Source organism: Dermacentor silvarum, chromosome 2 (assembly GCF_013339745.2).
Source record: "Dermacentor silvarum isolate Dsil-2018 chromosome 2, BIME_Dsil_1.4, whole genome shotgun sequence".
Lineage (NCBI taxonomy): Eukaryota > Metazoa > Arthropoda > Arachnida > Ixodida > Ixodidae > Dermacentor > Dermacentor silvarum.
Window position 1 is genome coordinate 50,128,368 of NC_051155.1, and position 19,091 is coordinate 50,147,458.

Consider the following 19,091-nt stretch of genomic DNA (forward strand, 5'->3'; position numbering starts at 1 on the left):
TTTTGCGGTTCAATTGGTGCATGGAAGTACTTTGCTAGATGCGCAACTGTTCTGGTAGTTCTGAGCGCGTGTTTGGCGCACGTTTTTGGTTGCCATTGCACTAGTACGTGTATTAAAGCTGATGTGGAGTGTGAGCAGACTATTAATGGCAGGTGTGCTGCATATGTTATTTCGAGTACCATTTATTTGCGGTCATTGTGCAGTCGAGTTGGAGAATGTTGTTGTGTGCCTGGACGTGTGGTGTTGTGTTCGATTTTTTTTTTGCATGGTACACGTGGTTATTAGATGTATAATGTTATGTATACATGGAATGGTCTTCTTTTTCTTGTTTTTGTTTTCGAAAATGCCACTCGTGTAAGGGAATATTATGTGATAATATTCTGAAAGTGGGGGGCTGTGTCACGGAGCGGCATATTTTCGAATGGTTTGGACGCTGATTAAGGACACGCCGAATTACGAGCGGCAAACACGTGGGCTCCTGACTGTGCAGCGTATAATGCATTCGACATCGACACGCCGAATTACGAGCGTCAAACACGTGGGCTCCTGACTGTGCAGCGTATAATGCATTCGACATCGACACGCCGAATTACGAGCGGCAAACACGTGGGCTCCTGACTGTGCAGCGTACAATGCATTCGACATCGACACGCCGAATTACGAGCGGCAAACACGTGGGCTCCTGACTGTGCAGCGTATAATGCATTCGACATCGACACGCCGAATTACGAGCGGCAAACACGTGGGCTCCTGACTGTGCAGCGTACAATGCATTCGACATCGACACGCCGAATTACGGGCGTCAAAAGCGTCGTGGCCGCTCGGGCTGCCATCTCGATTCCAGACGCGTCACGCCGATTACGGACCCCGAAGTGTGCGCGTACGGCCACGTGGTAGTGCCGGGATCAACCTTGGCCCTTGACAGTGGGAGAGAGGCTGATCTGCGGTGTTTCGTCCATAGTGGGAGTGCGGCCAAGATTGTTGGGAGCTAAGAGAGCTGAATTCGGAGAATGCTACGTAGCGGCAGTTTCCCTACCTAGGGAACTAGGGAAGGCGGAGGCTATTTAGGCGCATGTTTTGGGCCCTGCTGATTAGTCTAGAAGCTGAACCTATGCGCTGCTGAGAAGCCGTTGGGGGGCTAGTGCCGTCCAGTATCGCCTGGGCCGCCTGGCCACGTCGGAACTCCGAGGAACTTGTTGACGTACGAGACGTCAAACCAGCGTCTGCAACGAAGCTCACGGTAGTTCGCCTCAAGTTAGCTCAACCTGCTTGAGGGAAGTCGTCAGATCTAGACTCCCGGGAAACCCAGCCCAGCAATTCGCATCCACCTCGACAAGATCGGCCACCAGCATTCTTCGGGAAAGCTTTGTGCGTCGACTTCATGGTTTATGGACTTGCTGCTGCTGCCCGGCCACGCGTATGACATCGTTTGTTTCTTTTTGTTTTCATTGGAACTTTGCTTTAGTCAATTACTGTTAAGTGTTATTCTTGTATATTTGATCCGAGCCCTGTTTCTTATGTATATATACTGTTGATTGCTCGCATTTATTTGTCTTCATCATTGTGTGATATTAAGCTCAGGTGTGTTAGTCTGTCTTGTGTTTTTCTTATTATTTTATTTTATTGATTTGTGCATGTTTATCAGCCGATAAATATATTGTGTTTTTTTGTTTACTCCCGACTCTGACTCTTTTCACTGTGCTCGCTTGCGTACGGAACGACCAACCAGCTTGTCTACCCCTTCGATCGACTTCGCGCCGACGACGAATCGGGGACAGCTGTGACAGACGCAAATCCAAGCCTGGCGTTTCGTTCTGTGCAAACACTGCACGTTGCGCGGAAATTTATTTGCCGACTCAGACCCATTACTAGGCAAGACAAAACTGCGCGGTGGTTCTATAGGAATAAGGGTCAGAAAGTTTTTATCACTGCATGGCACTTCCAAATAATGCGAGCATGCACGGCCGAGAGGGGAGCGAGCGCACGCTCGCCTTCAGGGCTGCAGAAGATAGCGCCAACCTTTCCCTTTCCCTCAAGAACCACTTATCAGTTCGCGCCGACGGCGCCGGCGGCAGCAGTTAAAGCCCCTATATAAAAAAGTAGCGTCACGCTTTGAAGAATGCCGCCGCCTCCTCGCACACCCTGTCCGAGGCCGACGCCGCGTCGGTATTGGCCTAATGGCATCGCGTGGACCGTCGAGCCCCCGGGCGCTGGCCGCGTTTGTTTACGATCACGCTCCATCGCCATTTTCGCCCGAGAAGCGTCTACCGACTGGCGAGGAGCACGACGATAGCGGCGAACACAGTCGGCGATCGTCGAATCTGATCAGCGGCGAAAGATAAACAAGTGCACGTGTTTCAAGCGGTGTAGGCGGCGCAACGGTCGAAAAAGGAGCGCGAAAGAGAGGAGAAACGAGGAGGAGGGAAGGCGGAGGAGGAGAGTGTCGCTACTTTTTATATATAGGGACTTTAGCAGCAGTAGGGTCGCAGCGCCACCACGGGTGCGCGGCGTGAGGGGGAAACAGCCGCAATGAGAAGGCCGTAAGAAGGAAAGCGCGCGCGCCTCTCCAGTCCGGCCGTGGCAGTGCCTATTTATATCAGAGGCTCCGGCAACAGTCACCAACGCCGCACGCATTTTGAGCGAACGCGGGCAAAACGCCGATGGCGTCGACAACAGTTCTGCGTGTTGCCGATGCCGCTGCATGTCCAAGTTTATACAGCTGATAAAGCTAATACCATTACTCCGTATAGTTCTCTACAAGTTTGCTATCGCAATTGATGCTTCGCCTTTCAGGTGAAACTGCGACAACTTTTTTTTGTGTTGAGCTGAAGGCCAGCGTTTTGATGACAGGCAAGGCCTTCATTAGTACGTTGCAAATGTTCGTAGAGCGTGGTTGAAGACACTACAATGTAGTCGAGATAGCACAGACAGATTTTCCATTTAAAACCACGCAAGACATCATCGACCATGCGCTCGAAAGTGGCAGGTGCATTGCACAGAGTCCAAAAGTCTTCACAGTAAACTCGTAGAGCCCATCTGGGGTGGCAAACGGGGTTCTTCCTTTGTCGGATTCGGACATCGGTATTTTCGAGTAGCCTGATCTAAGAAGGTCAATGGATGGATCGTAAAACCCTACAGGAGTTTCATTTAAGGCGGTAAGCAATGCATACCCTAAGAAAAGCGAAAAAGGCCAGGGGTAATCAGAATCTCTTTATTGATTTATTTAAAGCCTAGACAAATATTCGGCGCCGTTTGGCGAACATAGTGAATCGTTGATCCATGGCACTAGGAATAAACCTCTTTGCATGTGATTTTGTTCAGCGGTGGTCGACGCAAAAACGCACTGAACCGTTTTTCTTTTGTTGTAGAAAACCCGAGGAGGACTAGTGAATCGAGGAATGACGTATGATATTTTGGTGAAGCATGTCCGACACGTTTTCCTTGATGATTTTGTGCTCTGTAATAGACACGCGATATGGGCGCCGGCGAACAATGCGGGAGCCGTCAGTTTGTATGCGGTGAGTAGCGACGGTAGTCATACTGGGGACGGGCGAATTGATGTCGAAGAAGGAACGGTGGTTGCTCAATAGGGGGAGGAGATCTTGAACCTGTGCAGGTGTCAGTTCAGGGCTTACGGTCGCCGACAATGGTGTGGAAGAGGCATTGCTTAGCGGTGATCTGGACTTTGGTGGCACTGTCTAAAGGGCGACATTTGCAATGGGATGACTGTCAACAGCGCACGTGACAGTTGATCCACCGGGCCACAGTGAGTTTCAGGACGAGATGGGGTATGGCCGTAGGGTAGAATGAGTACGTCGTCATCCACAATGTTGTTGGAGTTGATGATCTCTTCGCTAGATGGCCAAAGAACGTATTCAGCGAATGTGACGAGGCGAATGTGGTTTGCATGGTTAGGTAGAGAATCACCGGTGGTATCAAGTTGTATGAGGCGCTGACGACAAGAGATAAAAGCGGACGCAGAGGATAAGAAGCCCCTCCCCAAAATGAGTTCGTGTGTACACTCACGAAATACCGCACAAACAACGTGGTGACGAATTCACTTTATCGAGACACGAACAGCACACTGCCCGATTGGAGTAATAGTTACGTTGATCGCTCCACGAAGAGAACGGCCGGAGTAAGGCGTGGTCACATTACGGAGGCGGGAACAATAGTCGGCAGGGAAAACAGAAATGGCAGCTTCGACGCGTACACCTTCTACATACCTTGACAAGTTCTCTGGAGGAATTTTAGGCTGTCTAGGGGATGCAGTTTCCCCTCCTAAAACTGCATCGGGGAGTTTTCCGAGTGGGCGTTCGTGACATGAGAAGAGGTGACATTGAACGACGACGTGGAGACGGTGACCTGCCGGGAGATTTACGAGAATTCACAAGCATATCAGTAGGGTAGGGAGGAAAATGTGACCGGTGATAGGGAGAGCGGAAGAACGTTAGCTGATAGCCCATTGCTGGACGCACGCCGGTACATTCCTCAGGAGCATAGCTACGTTGCTCATCCTGTTGGCGCTTCAGACAAAATCGGGAGATCTGCCCTCAATAGTTTTGAGAAAATGATACTTCATGCTGACGGAACCTAAGGCGGTCACTCTTGCATGGATCATGAACAGTTAGCATGAAATCAATAACTAGGCTAACCCTGCACAGTAACATAAGCGATAGGTAGAAAATTCAAGCTCACACAACCGGCCTACTCTACATTTCACAAACATGACAAATCACTACAAACAATTTCTCTTTCTCTACAAACAGCAGATGACAAACCTGGCACAGTGTGTTCCCAAAACGGTTTTGAAATATACTCGGAGAATAGTAAATTCGGCTTAACATTCAGCTAATAAACAGTGGACGAGCAACCGAAGGCTCCACGTTGACGCTTCCATTGCTCGCCCCTCGTTACTCAATCGAAGTGTTCATCTCATTGCAACCTCTTTGCCTTGATTGAATACAAAAAACACATTTTTTCTACATAAAACTCTAAATGTCGTTTTCCATGCACCTGCGAGCATCATTGGGATTGCTAATATGTTTATTTCGTGTCTTTGTTTAGTCACGCATCCTTGCAAAAGTCCTTGTGCGCATTGTTGTCTCCATAACGTTTCTTGCTTTCCTATGATTGCGCCGCTTGTGTCAAAGCCTTTACTGCCGCACCTGAACACCAAATGTGCAACAGCAATATCAAGAGCAGACGATATGTGCTGGAAAATTCAGCATTACATTTATATTTTTTTCTTCACACTATGTGTTTCTCGCCAATGTGTTATTAAAAGAATAGTACACTGCAGCTCTAGCTTATTTTGCAGACACTACATCTTCGCCGAGCCCTTTGTAGCTTTCTGTTTTTAATCTGCCTGAAATTTTAGAACGCAGACGATATATGTATAGTGTGAAATACGGCAACCAGCACTGTACGCAACTGCAGTACGAGGGTAGCCCTGCATAAATATCGTCGTCTGAAGCTTCGTTCTCACTGCTTTAAGCGGCACACCGAACACGATGAGAAAATTTCGCTGGGTATCAGCTATCAATTACAATTAATATAGGGCTATCTGTGTTTCTCTACGTTGTATACTCAGTGACTGACAGCATTCAGTCCACCTTTCCTGTACGAAAATTGTGGGCATGTGCAGCTTCATTCACCATCGACAATAAGTAATGTAAGCTTACTTGTTTGAAGTGTTTTTTGTTGATCGAGGCCTGTAGGTCACCTGATAAAGATATCGGCAGTCATGTTAAAGTATCGTACACGCGAATACCACCCGTACAGCGGTAACAAAACGCCCAAAACCAGCGAGGGAGCAGCGCGACCAGCCCAACCGGCTATCACCGCATCGGACGTATTGCTCACTACGTAATAATAATGATAATGATATTAGTTTTGAGTCTGACAGCGGCATCTCTTGGTCGCATACTTTAGTTCTCAACGCCACCGCTACTCTCATTTCCGTTGCACGGTGGAAGGTAGTTTCCCATCTCTAAGTATTGTAGTTCTTCTATGAGCCAGGCGCTGACTTATTTTTTATAGATAACGCCGGAAATCCTGAGAAGCAGCGCGAGAGAGAAGCCCGCTTGCCGCATGAGGCGTTTCTCAGCGTCCGCACCCACCGGCGCGCCATGCCTTTCAGATGCCACACGCAGGCTTTGAGACGGCGCCGATAGATGGCGCAGAGTGTTCCTAAGGAAGCGCGAAGTAAATGTACCGCTGCAGTACACTCTTCATAGATAAGTCGTTTCAACGCTAGAGGCATTACCGCCGACAGCCGCCGTGAGATTGGTTATGTCGCATTTTTTAACTGCGATTAGCATTCCTAATGTACTTGACGCATTTCCCACGGTCTGTCTGTCTGTTTGTCTGTATACATGTATGTCCTGTCCGTCTGTCTGTCTGTCTGTATGTCCTATCTTTCTGTATGTATGTATGTATGTATGTATGTATGTATGTATGTATGTATGTCTATCTATTTATCTATCTATCCATCTATCTATCTATCTATCTATCTATCTATCTGTCTGTCTATCTGCCCAAGTAACGCAAAATGTTGCCATAACGTTCTCTGAATGTGCACAAATGTCGGCGTATAACGTTGCTTACATGCTGCTAATGTCCTCTTTTTTGATCGCCACACAACGTTGGGTCGTAACGTTGTGGCAGCGTTGAGCCGCACATTCACGACGTTAACATAACGTTAACAGAACTTCCTGGCAACGTAATGTGGATGTTGCCTTTGTCACTTGAGCTTTCAGGCAACGTACGTATGTGACGTTCAAGCAACACTCAACTGACATTGCAGAATATTTGTAGACATGCATAACAGCAGTGCTGTCAGCATGACACGGCTGACAGCACCGCAAACCCTTAAATTTATATTTGCTTGACAGATAATTTACTCTAGTAGTTTTCATGTTGCATATGCATGAAAATGTGAAACAAGAATTAGTGAAAAACAGCGTTTATTACGTATATATCTTGTGTAGCTTACCAAGATATCTGTGTACCTTACCTTGTGGTAAGGTACACTACACACGTAAAATAATGCTGTTTTCACCAGTTCTTGTTTACATTTTCTTGCATATACGACATGAAAACTACTAGAATGCATTATCTGTCAAACAAATATAAATTTAAGGGTTTGCGGTGCTGTCAGCCGTGTAATGCTGACAGCGCTGCTGTACGGGCAGCTCATCTGTCTTGCACTATATATAGTACCAACGCGCCCTAAGGCAGAATCTTTAAAGTGTTTCACATGGTGGTTTGCCTGACTTGTCTTGCTGTTGTCCATAGCACAGCATATAAATGCTAACTGCAAGTAAAAGTGCACAATGCAAAGCTGCGAAGTGGTTCATAAGAACAATTTTTCATTTTGGCTATAACAGCAAGAGAAGCAGCGTGCACGTCCAATGTGCAGAGGTTCTCGTATAAAGGTTCTCGCAGCAGGAAAGTAAATATATTCCACAAATGTTCCTTTCCTTAAACATATCATTTAAGCTTAGACCACAGAAAAAAATCAGTCTTTGCTTCCGACTTACTGCTCTAAAAATCATGTGTCGGTAGCTGCATGTGCTTTCAAGAAATTGTATAATAGCCAACATCAGCTGCTAAGACCAAACGCTAGTATGTAGGAATTGTTTGTGCAGGAGGAATGTGGTGGTTGAATATGCACCCATGAATATGCATTGGTCCACCTTAAATAATAGTGAATGCCATAGACAAACCTGGTTATAATCTCAAACCATGCATTTATTTACTGTCTGCTTACATCATCCTGGCAAACAAATGACACATAACAGTAACTTAAACACTGATAACACACTGATAACACACTTAAATATATTTTCTATTAAACATCAAGGTCTTCTATCGCATATTAAGACTCTACTAACAGCTACAACTACAACACAATATATTTTGCTTTCCCATGTAGGTCAGACTTCGAAATCTTTTGCTTTGTGTCGAGTTCCCTTATTTCAATGGCAGAACACAATTTATACTTCTTAATAACAGCACAAATACTGTCCTCCATCACTTTGTAATGTAAAACACAACACAGTAACACTGCGGTTGGATACTATCTCCTGCCAAGCATCCAGCCGGTCTTTTTGCCTAAGCTTGCAGACATGGCAGCAAGTGTGAAGTAGTCAACACAGCCCAAGGCGTAGAGTAACAGAAAGTCATCCAAGCACTGACTGCCAGCCATCACTTTTGCAGAGGATGGCCAGCAGCACAAGTGATGCACACATGCCTCCCTCGGTAGCTTCACTTGCATCCAGACCTCACTGGTTTCCAAGTCAATAATGCGGTAACCTGCAGAGACATCAATTACATCAAACTATAAAGTGCCATCTGAAACACTGAAGTAAGCCATGTTTACTGTGAAAACAGGCAATAAAAATGCTTACAAACAACTTAAGCTTCGCATAACTGTGAAACAAACAATAGTGACTTTACACAGGAGAATAATGCAAAACATCAAAAAGCAAATTTCAGTAAAACCTAACCATTATAGCTATAAGTTTGGACACAAGAGCAAGGAAAGCACAATAAACAATACCCACAACTTCCTTTATTGTGCTAAGCAGTTAAGACGTTAGTATCAATATATTCCTTTAACATAAAGCTTCCTTGCAATGCCACGGCTGCTTGTTACATCCAGTTCAGTCTTTGAAGAAAACAAAAATTAACAAATGATGTGAATGCTCTACCACGGTACCAAAACCACATTTCATTCGTGATGAAAGAAAGTTCCAATGAGTGAGTGATAAATTTGACTTGTTGGTACTACATATTGGTGAATTGCAGCACAGATATTGACGACAGAAAAGACGAGACAATAGACGTGTGCTGACTTCCAACAAAAAGCTTTATTTTCAGCGACCCATGTTTATAGCCGTCACTCATCACATTGCACACGCGCAATTCACACCCTTAGGTAGGTCAACTCTGTCTGATAAGTGTACAGATGCTGACACACATAGAGCCAAGTCGCGCAATCTTTTCAGCTTCAATAATTTCACGTGTTAGTTGATCACCGCTACTGCTGACAACAGTACACCGAGCAAACAATGGTTCACTGGCACATGAACTGCAACAACATGCAAGCCAACTGTCATGAACGTTTTTCTTGACATTATAGAGTGTTCTCTCAGCTGGTCATTGATACAGCGTCCTGTTTGGCCTATGTACTGTTTACCACAAGAAAGAGGGGTACAGTAATTCATGTTGCTAACATAGGTGACGAACGGATTTTTGTGCTTTTTGTTACACTTGTGTGCTGCCCTGAAACATTTCCTTTGATTACACAACTTTATAAGCTTCTGAGGTGCAAAGAAGACAACTTTAACTTTGGAACAATCTGCAGTTTTCACGATATTGTGAGACAGCTTATGAATGTATGGTATGACAGCCACTTTAAGTCAGTCAGATACTGGAGTGATCACATGGCAACCACTCGGTGCATGCGCTTTTCAGAGTAGAGGTCATGTGGTCACTGCATCTGACAGACATAAAACTGGCCGTCATACCCTACATTCATAAGCTCTCACAATATCAAGAAAATTGCATATCATTCTAAAGTTGTGTAATCAAAGGCAATGTCACAGCACGCCACACATATGCAACAAAACACCAAATTCCGTTTGTCACCTGTGTTAGCAATGTGGTTTATTGTATCCCCCTTGTGGTAAACAGTATATAGGTCAAATGGGACACTGCATCAATCACCGGCTGAGAGAACACTCATACAATGTCAAGAAAAATGTGCGTGACAGTAGGCTTGAATGTCATTGCAGTTCGCGTGACTGTGAACCGTCGTTTGCTCAGTGTACCGTTTCCAGCAGAAGCGGTGATCAACTAACACGTAAAATAATTGAGGCTGAAAAGATTTCGCGACTTGGCTCTGTGTGTATCAGCACACCTTCTGTACACTTGTCAGACAGTTTACTTTCTTCCTAAGGGTGCGAATTGCGCATGTGCAATGCAGTGACTGACAGCTATAAACATGGGCTAGCAAAAATAAAGCTTTTTGTTAAAGAGTTGCCGCATGTCTCTCGTCTTAACTCTTGTGTTGTTGCCTACATCTGCACAGCAATTCAGTGCCTGAACGACCAGCTACAACTACGCTACAGGTGTTGCATATCGGGAGAAGGGTTGAATATTGCTCTACACTGCAAAAGTTGCCGTTGCTATCCGCGGATGACGAATACGGAAGTTCTGGCCTTGAAAAAACCAAATTAGAACGCGAGCTTTTGGAAGCGGTGTTAATCGAAAATTCTGGACCTGATAACTAGGTTAGCGCCACTTCACAGGCACTTTTAAACAAAGAAATGCAACTCATGAGTAGCCACAAATAAGCTGGTTTGTTAATTCTCCTTTTGTTTCTTCTTAGGCTACCTAAACGCGAAAAACTTTGTCACTCGATTCAACCGCTCGGCCAAAACCAAGCATGAGAAGATGATTTTTTTCTCCTGAGGGGTACCACATTTCGAAAGATATGCATCAAATGCATCTGAAAAGTTAATCATTTCGGTGCAATACATGCATTGTTACAAACATTACAAAAACTTGAAAAAATGTGAATGATACTTACTACCCACAGCTTCCAACTTATCGGGGCTCAATTTCGGCTTCTCAACAGCATTGCCGTCCTTCAAGCATCGACAAGGAGCCCCTGTGATACTCCTACACCGAGCGCCAGGGCTCCCCACATCAGTTATGTCAGTTCTTTGCAGAACAGGGAATCCCGGCGATGGCACTGGAACAGGCCCCAGTTATCGTTGCCAATGTATACAACATTTCCTAGGTGTACCTGCAATAAAAGATGGCAGAGACACATTAAGACAGCTTGCGTGTGGGAATGTGAAAGCACCTTTAGTCAACCAAATGGCTGCAATGTGACGTGCACAGTGTGACACGCACTAGGCACACCTTAAGTCAGCCAGAACCAAAGAGCTGCCGTGGCGTAAGGGAAGCGTGCTCCTTTCACACTCGAGGTTCTATTCCTACCCAGTCTGCACAACTTTCTTATTAAAGCAAGTAATTTGCTTTGTTTACATGAACCTACCTAAATTTCGCATTACTCCAAGCGTTTTGATGTGCTTTTATTGCTTGTGCAATAGGCCATCGGTTTTATGTCAATAAGTGCTGGTAGCAAAAAGAAATATGTCTAACCGTGCGATAAATGTAACCGGAAATGGCAGGTACGTCCAGTGGCATTAGTGTGGGGGCTGCACACAAAATTATATAGCTTACCCTGTTTCAAATTTATTTTAAAGAGCAGTTTCAGTGAGCCCAAGTAGAGTCTTTCAGCTTTTTGCAGTGCAGAAACAGGTACAGTTTGTGCCAGCCAACCAGATGAAGAGCTCTCCTAGTAACTGTCTCTAATCACCCTCTCAGCAATTAGTGGTAGCCAAAGTATAGCTTGTATCTCTACAACTGACACATGTCCCATTTCCTTAATGTGGTATTCGTCACTGATTTTGATGGTCAATTGGTTGCCATAGAGGAACAATCGAAATTTGGCGCGCAGCACCAGTCGTGTCAGTGCATTGGCAAGTGGCACGAACATATTTCTCCCTTGAGTGAATTATGGTGCTTCCCTGGGCACATGTTGAGGCACCAGCCAGTCTGCCCCATGTACATTTGACTGAATATATACATGATCAAAGGAACAGACTATGCTACCCCTGACGAACACAACACAAATTGGGTTGCATCTTTACCTCAGCAAGCCTCAATTCTCATGTGGACTGCTATGCACGCACATTTCCAGCGAAAAATAAAGTAGGCAGGATATGCACGACAGTTCACAAGTGAATTCAGAAAGGCGAGCAGGCAAGGGAGGTTTGCTTGGTTAAAGATGCCACCAAATTTGTCTAGTGTGTATGAGAGGCAGCTCACTGTATTTTTTTCACAACTGGTCAAATGTACACAGAGCAGACTGGCCGGTAACTAAATGTGCCAAATAAGTTCCCATATTTCACTCAACAGACCAGCTTGCTCATCCAGTTTGGCCGTGCATTGTCGCGATAGGACTTCAGGCTGAATTAAGATCATCTGTTTTCACCTACGGTGAAAAATTGACACGAGAGATCAGTGAGGCATACCACATAAACAAGACATGCGAGCCAGACCCCATGATCAATTCATGAAATAAAAGGCGTCCTTTCTAGATGACAAGTGATTGAAGTTAGTCTGCGCCCATATTTACTTTTCTTTTTACACAAATATCATTTATTGTGATTTTATGCCTTTATATTACAACTTACGCCTTCCCTCTGAACAAAATTGTGCACAACATAAGCACACATCCAGTGTTGCTATTTTTAATCCTTCCATCAAAATAAATGGTCAGTTAGCAGCAGTCATGTTGTATGGTACCCTTTTCCTCCCCATGTAAATTATATCCTGAAAAGTTACATGAACTGACCGGCAAACTCATACGTACACTACAAATTTCACCTAGCAAACACGGCTGGTTCTTAGAAAATGCACAAATACGGTGATAGGTATCTGTTGGCATACTGTAGCAATAGTAAGTGCCAGTTAGCTTCAACACTAGACAGTTTTAGTATAGCATATGCAACTAATAGCGTACGCCTATACGCTATAGTACAGCGTACGCTAAACAGCACACATTTATTAGTTTTAGTTGGCCTGCGAGATCTTCCGATCTCAGAGGCCATATGCCATCGTCGCACCTATCTCTCGACTTCACTGACAGGTGGCGCTGATATATGTCAGTTTCCCTCGTTAGGCTTCGTGTCGTTCGAAATGAGAAGCGATCTCGAAAACTCCACAAGGTTAACCATATTACACTGTTGTCAAAGCGGCCTGATGGTAAGCGAAAGTTGCTTACACAGTCATTTTCTACGAACGAAGCGAATTCTGCAAAAGCCACGCCAAATTCAATTCGAAGTGGGCAGCGGGGACCACCGCCATGTTTAACGTAAACTACGCAAACCACGCACAGACGGTAATGCTAAATCTGAGAAATAGCATGCATACGCTAGAGGTCGGATAGCGTTCTGCACATGCGCAGTGATGACCCACTATTTTATATCGTACGCAATGACATAGCGTACGCTAAACTAAAACTGTCTACTGCTGCAATACTTCAGCTGTCAGGCATCTACAGTGCTTATGACACCACAGAAGTGTAAGTGCACAACAAAAACAAGTGGCGCATCAACCATAAATTTGACTTGAGAGTAGTGACAACATAGGCCGTTTCGTGTAGCTAAAACACTAGCCAATATGTAGAAAGTATATGCACAAGTATACATACCTATAGATATTTGCCTACCTAACTTAAAACTATAAGAGTTGCAGTGCATATGATGCTTATTCTAGACACTGGTATTTTTGACAAAAATACTCTTAGAATCAGATATAATGCTTTTTCAATTCATCCAGCCAGTAAATGAAGTCGTACACATATCATTATAATTTGGACTTGCAGGTTGAACATATTCTGACCTGAGCAGCGCCAAGCAGAATGAATAGACCGAATGCCCACTGTGCTGACCAAATACACAGGATGAAACAGAAAATATGGAAAGGGACCCCAAAGTATTAGAAATACTTCTTGACAGCTGTAGAATTAGGGCTTGTTGGTTGATTGTCACTATTAAAATTACACTAAAGCCAATAAGACTGTTCTGTATGGTGTAGTTGAAATCAAATTCATTTGACGAGCAACATTGCAATAACCAGCAAACATGGCAAGAGCAAGCAGACATGTGCGAAATAGTGTGCTTTTTTAATAATAGAGCATCAATACAATGAACTACCTACCAGTTAGCTATGTGTTCTATGCTGTATTGACTTGAAAAAAAGAGAAAAATAATGTAACTGGACATAGACTCGCAACTCCTACAATGCCTACTTGCATGAATGGGGATAGCTTGCCAAGAATATTAAAAAATGGGAGAGAAAAAAGCAGGCTTACTAGAAAACACTTCAGAACTGTAGTAACTGCAGCACAGTGAATACTGGCCTTAATGTATCATTTCAAGAAGTTTGAGCTCATCAAATGTGTATTTTCCAGTGGCAGTTATTCTTGAAACAAGACAGAAATAATCGTGAATATGAATGTTAAACAATGGTAAGCACACTGTGTGCTTACACCTATGACATCTGGCCCATTACACTTTGAATTCTTATATGCGCAGAAGCTGCACAAGAGTGTAGTGTAAACACTAAAAATTCGGAAATAAAATCCTACAGCATAGGAAACAGTTTCAAAACAAGAAAACCAAAATGAAAAGTAATAAATAGTGTGTACTAAGCAAAATTAAAATGTAACTTGCAGCCAAGCGATTGATGCAAGAAAAAATACTTATCAGGACATGTTAGGTCTACTTTTATATAGAACACAATAAGGTGTGCATAACAGCTATGAACACAAATAAACAGCAAGTTGCATAAATATTTGGCCTATTTAGTAAGCTGTGTTGACTAATGTCGATTAACTTATCCACAAATGATACCAAGATGCTACTTTTTGGAACACGTACACTACATACATACCTGACCCGACCATCCAGATTATACGTTGCACTACGGCAGGCATAGCCAAGGGGTCTGGTGGCTCCTCCGTTATGTAGGCACTGTTATGGGTCACAGCCTCGCCACTATAAAATAAGTTCTGTGTTAACTTATAGCAGTGGCACACAGCTTTATAAAGCTGTCAAATTGTCTAGACATGCATGGAGCATCTAAATATAGTCACAAAAACAATGTTTGCATTATTGCAGGGTGGCAACAGAGCAAAAAGTAGAAGTCACTGATGAATGTCTTGATAATGGGGACCCTTTGATCACAGTAAAATTATTGACACGCAGCAGCACATAGCAAAGAAATGTTTGTTTACAAAACAATTCATTTTTTTTTCATGACTCAGTGTAACTTTCCCCTGTCATGTTTAGTTACGTATAAGGTATGTAAAAACATCTTGTCTTAAAAAGTAAGTTGGACTAGTAGCAAGCTGTGATTGCTTAAATTTTTTTTCTCTAAAGCTGCCGTAAACCGAAAACTTCGTAAGCAGATATTACTTACAACGTTGAGGCAAGGAAACATGGCAAGGAAACAAGTTTCCTTGGACAAGTAGATATGAAACAAGTTTCCTTGGACAAGTAGATATGAAACAAGTTTCCTTGCCATGTAAGCAAGGAAACGTCATTGCTATAAGAATCGGTAAAGAGGCAAATGAGTCATTATGCAACTTCAGGAGAAAAGCGGGAGCTCACGCGCCGCACGCACATGATGAACACGATTATTTTCGAACGTTATATTTCTCATCGGAAGAAAACGTTTATCAAGATTTTCAATTTCGCATCGAAGCAATAAACTTGCGTAACTAAGCGCTGACAACCAGCGTTCAGCAAGCATCAGCACAGGTATCACTGTTGTCGCGGGACTTCTATTTCATACGCTCGCGCACGCTATGCACACGAGAAGCTCACACAACACGCGCGTAGTTAGCCAGCACGATTACTTACCTTTTGAATGGTACGACGCGGTCGCGAAGCACTCTCCAAGTTGCCGGTGCTGCGTCGACGATGTTACTCCCCGCATACATGCCGCTGCGTAGTGGACGAGCTGAGGCGCGCTAACACACATTCTTTGCGACGTCCACCCAACTTTCCAGAACGAGAACAAAGAGACCGCACTCCACGGCATAAAATCGTTGGGCCACATTTGCCTGGCGCGCCACGCATACGGCGAGTTTGCAGCGTGACACAAGGTATCTTCAGGCACTTCTGTGCACGCTAACTGCGACCTACTTCATAGCAGCAAACACAAAAACACACGATCAAACAAACGCGACGCTCGTAGCACCCCGCACATACGACCGCCATCACAGAACACGGAGGAAAAACAATAGCGTCACCTGCATACTTGTGTGAATGTTGTGGCCTCTGTGATGACAAAAATATTAACCAGTACACTCGCATACTAAAATTTTGTGCCGGGTTACCCACAACTACGTATAGATGTTGCGAGACAAAATAACTGTAGAACAATCTATATTTTACACTATAGTTTGGCGTAGAAAGAAATTCTAAAACGTATTTTACCTTTGAATTGCTTCCGCCATCTGCAGCCAGCATAAGCATGGCCTTCGAGATCAGCTTCGATTATCCTTATCAAGCCGTCGCTGTGGCCTGATTTGAACGGTTTGGGCTGTCTCGAAGCTGTCTCGAAGCCAATCCATGACGTTTAGCGATGCTGCCTACTTTTCCTACGCCGTCACTTAGTTTTAGATAACTTTCTGATGTCGTGAACATGAATTGTTGCCTCAGGAATTGTTGACACGATATCGGAGGTACAGATGTGCAGTGTTCGATGTTTTCGTGTGCGTTGTAACTGTTTCAAGTGGAAAGGATCAAATCCACGAGGGTTGATAGCTCGTGTGGCGCAGGTTACACCCGTATCGTCCGCATTTCCTTTCGTGTCGGTGTGTTGAATGTGCGCGGGTTTTACTCCTGTCGTCCGTACCTTCTGTGTTTATCGTGCGGCTCGCGAAGATTCCTCCTAAAAAAAAAAACATGTCTGCTGCGTGCATGTGTCCTGTGTGGTGTGTGAAACAAATGTGCGCTGGTGTACGGTGTGTTTGCAGCCCTATTGGTGGCTTATAGTCCTTTGCTCTAGTGCCGTTTCTATGATGTAAACTATACTTGAACTGAAAAAAATGCACTGTTTTTTATATGGACAAGTAGATATGATCTGTGTGTATCCACTGTGCAGTGTGCATGTGTTCGTCATTTTTATGCAGCTCGTATCATGGGGCTTGTGCCTATTCATGATGGCCCTTGCTTAATGTTTCCACCTTTAGGGGCATGTGGCGTGCAAGCAGTCACAAAGTCTTGTGCATTTGGTGTGGAAGAAGGGAATACTTTTATGCGTAACTTTGTCTACTATAGGTGAACCGTTGCAACAATTAGCATTTTTTCCATGTGAATGCTTCTGCCATTTGATATAATTTGTAGCAGATCTTATCTGTGGAGAAGCATAATAAACATAATTTAACATGGTGTTCCTTAGAAGATATTAATTACGGCATAACCACTATACATCTCCATACCTCACTGTATGATAAAGATGAATGTTCAGTTGAAAATTACAATATCTTATAGTTCCATGAACGTATACATGCGAAATGCTACAGCAGCCTGGCATCACATTAATGTCAATATTGGTGACATCCGGCAACGTTCTGGGAACGTGCTGTTTTGTAACGTTGCTACATTGATACCATTTACACGTTAAATTGATGTTTACACGCAACGTTGACACAACGCGGGTGTCAGGACGTTGCTGTGACATTTATTTATGACATCACTTGAACGTACAGCTGGCAACGTACATTCAACGTTGAGGTTGGCTGTTTAACGTTGCCTGACATTTGTTACAATCAGGCAACGTTTACGCTACGTTCTGTGTTACTTGGGTGTATGTTGGTCGAATGGGTGGCGCATTGGGTGGCGGGACTGAAGGAACAGGGATCGAAAGAAACCGTCGGAGACTTGTGTCACTGGTATATGTGCAACTGGTTATGTTCCGAACTTGAATGAACTTCTTTGACGCCAGCTTAAGTCAATCAGCACGTGCCCCTGCGTATTTTCTAGTGTTGAATGAACCTCTTTGATCACAACTTCGAGAACTGGGTGTGTTCCACACCCTTCAATGAATCTCTTTGATGCCAGCTTGGGTAGCTGAGCATGTGACACAGCGTATTTGCGACACTTAAAGAACAAAAATTGTGCTCATGTGCTCGGTGGAATCGCAACCGCGCCACGCGCAGACATCAAGGGTAGTGCTTCTAGATGGCGCAGCGTGTGCATATATAACCGCGTGATGGCGCCCCGGCTGCTTGCAAGTTAGACGCTTGCAATATGGTACGTCGCAACCTTGCTTCAACGCTATCGCATGATGTAGACATTCACCGTGAGAAGGGCTCCGCCGATTTTTTAATTTTTTTATATCTCGTTGCAATCAACTTTCGCTCTAAGCTGTGACGCAGAACGAGACATAATAGTAAATAAACTTAATCTCTACGGCGATTTCGGAAAGTAAGTAAGAGGAGGAGAGCTAGCAGCAAGTATGAGTCACTATGGGACCAACACACCCGAAGCACCGTAGGAAGTTTCATATCGTATATTCAAACTCAGTCTTCAAAGGGAGTCACCGCGTTAGGCTGGCACTTGCCCAGGAATGTCAACAGCGCTTTGCATAACACATGTGGATATGCCCACTCAAAATAACCTTTATTGTTCACTCATAGCAATTCACTTGCGGAGTTGAGGGTAGCCGGTCCGAGCAATTCCGTTGCCGTCGCCACTCCCATATGGCGATTATGTCGTCTGTCATGGCCTATGCAGCTCTCGCGTTCACCTAAAGAAGTTGTGCGCCTCGGGATAGTCCTCTGTGAAGGTTGTCGTCGGGAGCAGTGGCCGGTGAAAGTTCTTCTCGGTGGTGTTTCGGTGTTTCTCGACGTAGCACCAGTTCGGTTCTCTTCAAGGATTTACTGCGGAACTGCGGTGGCAGAGCTCACAGGTTGGGACCGGCGATTGCGTTGTACCTCGCTCGCCAGTATGATCAACACTATCACCTTAACAACAAGCACTTACACTCAGTACAATAATATTTCAATTGATTTGTTGTTCTCTATTATGTTTCTGCCCACCTTGATCTACGGCGCCACCCTGTCTAGGCACATCTCCTATAGTGTCAGTTAAACATCGATTTTCAGGATAGAGCTTTCTGTTGCTTCCCTTGGATGTAATACATTAACAGATTTAGGAAGAGGCCTTTCGCATCTGTCAACTGCACAACATTGTCATATAAAAACGCAAGCTCTAAATTATGGAATTCAAACTGCAGTTCAAGTTGACGAGCTCTTCTACCTATGCTGACTAAGTTCACGCTTTGTGGAAGCGTAGTTTGTGAGAAGAGGGCACGCATATGAAGATTCTTCAGGCAGTAACTGCATGAAGTAATGTCCGTGTATATTTCCTCGATATTATTGAAGGAACGCGTTCCTTCTCACGAAATCTAACATTAATATTCCTTCGAGG

At 44.3% G+C, this 19,091-nt stretch overlaps 1 long non-coding RNA gene across 1 annotated transcript; it reads right to left on the bottom strand.

Annotated features, from left to right (window-relative positions):
- Positions 1-10,643: 10,643 nt before the first annotated feature.
- On the bottom strand, positions 10,644-15,860 carry LOC125942998 (uncharacterized). The gene is made up of 3 exons (XR_007465474.1): positions 15,513-15,860; positions 14,542-14,645; positions 10,644-10,819 (listed from the first exon to the last, which is right to left on the bottom strand). It is a non-coding gene; the product is annotated as an uncharacterized LOC125942998 (long non-coding RNA).
- Between the last annotated feature and the right edge of the window lie 3,231 nt (positions 15,861-19,091).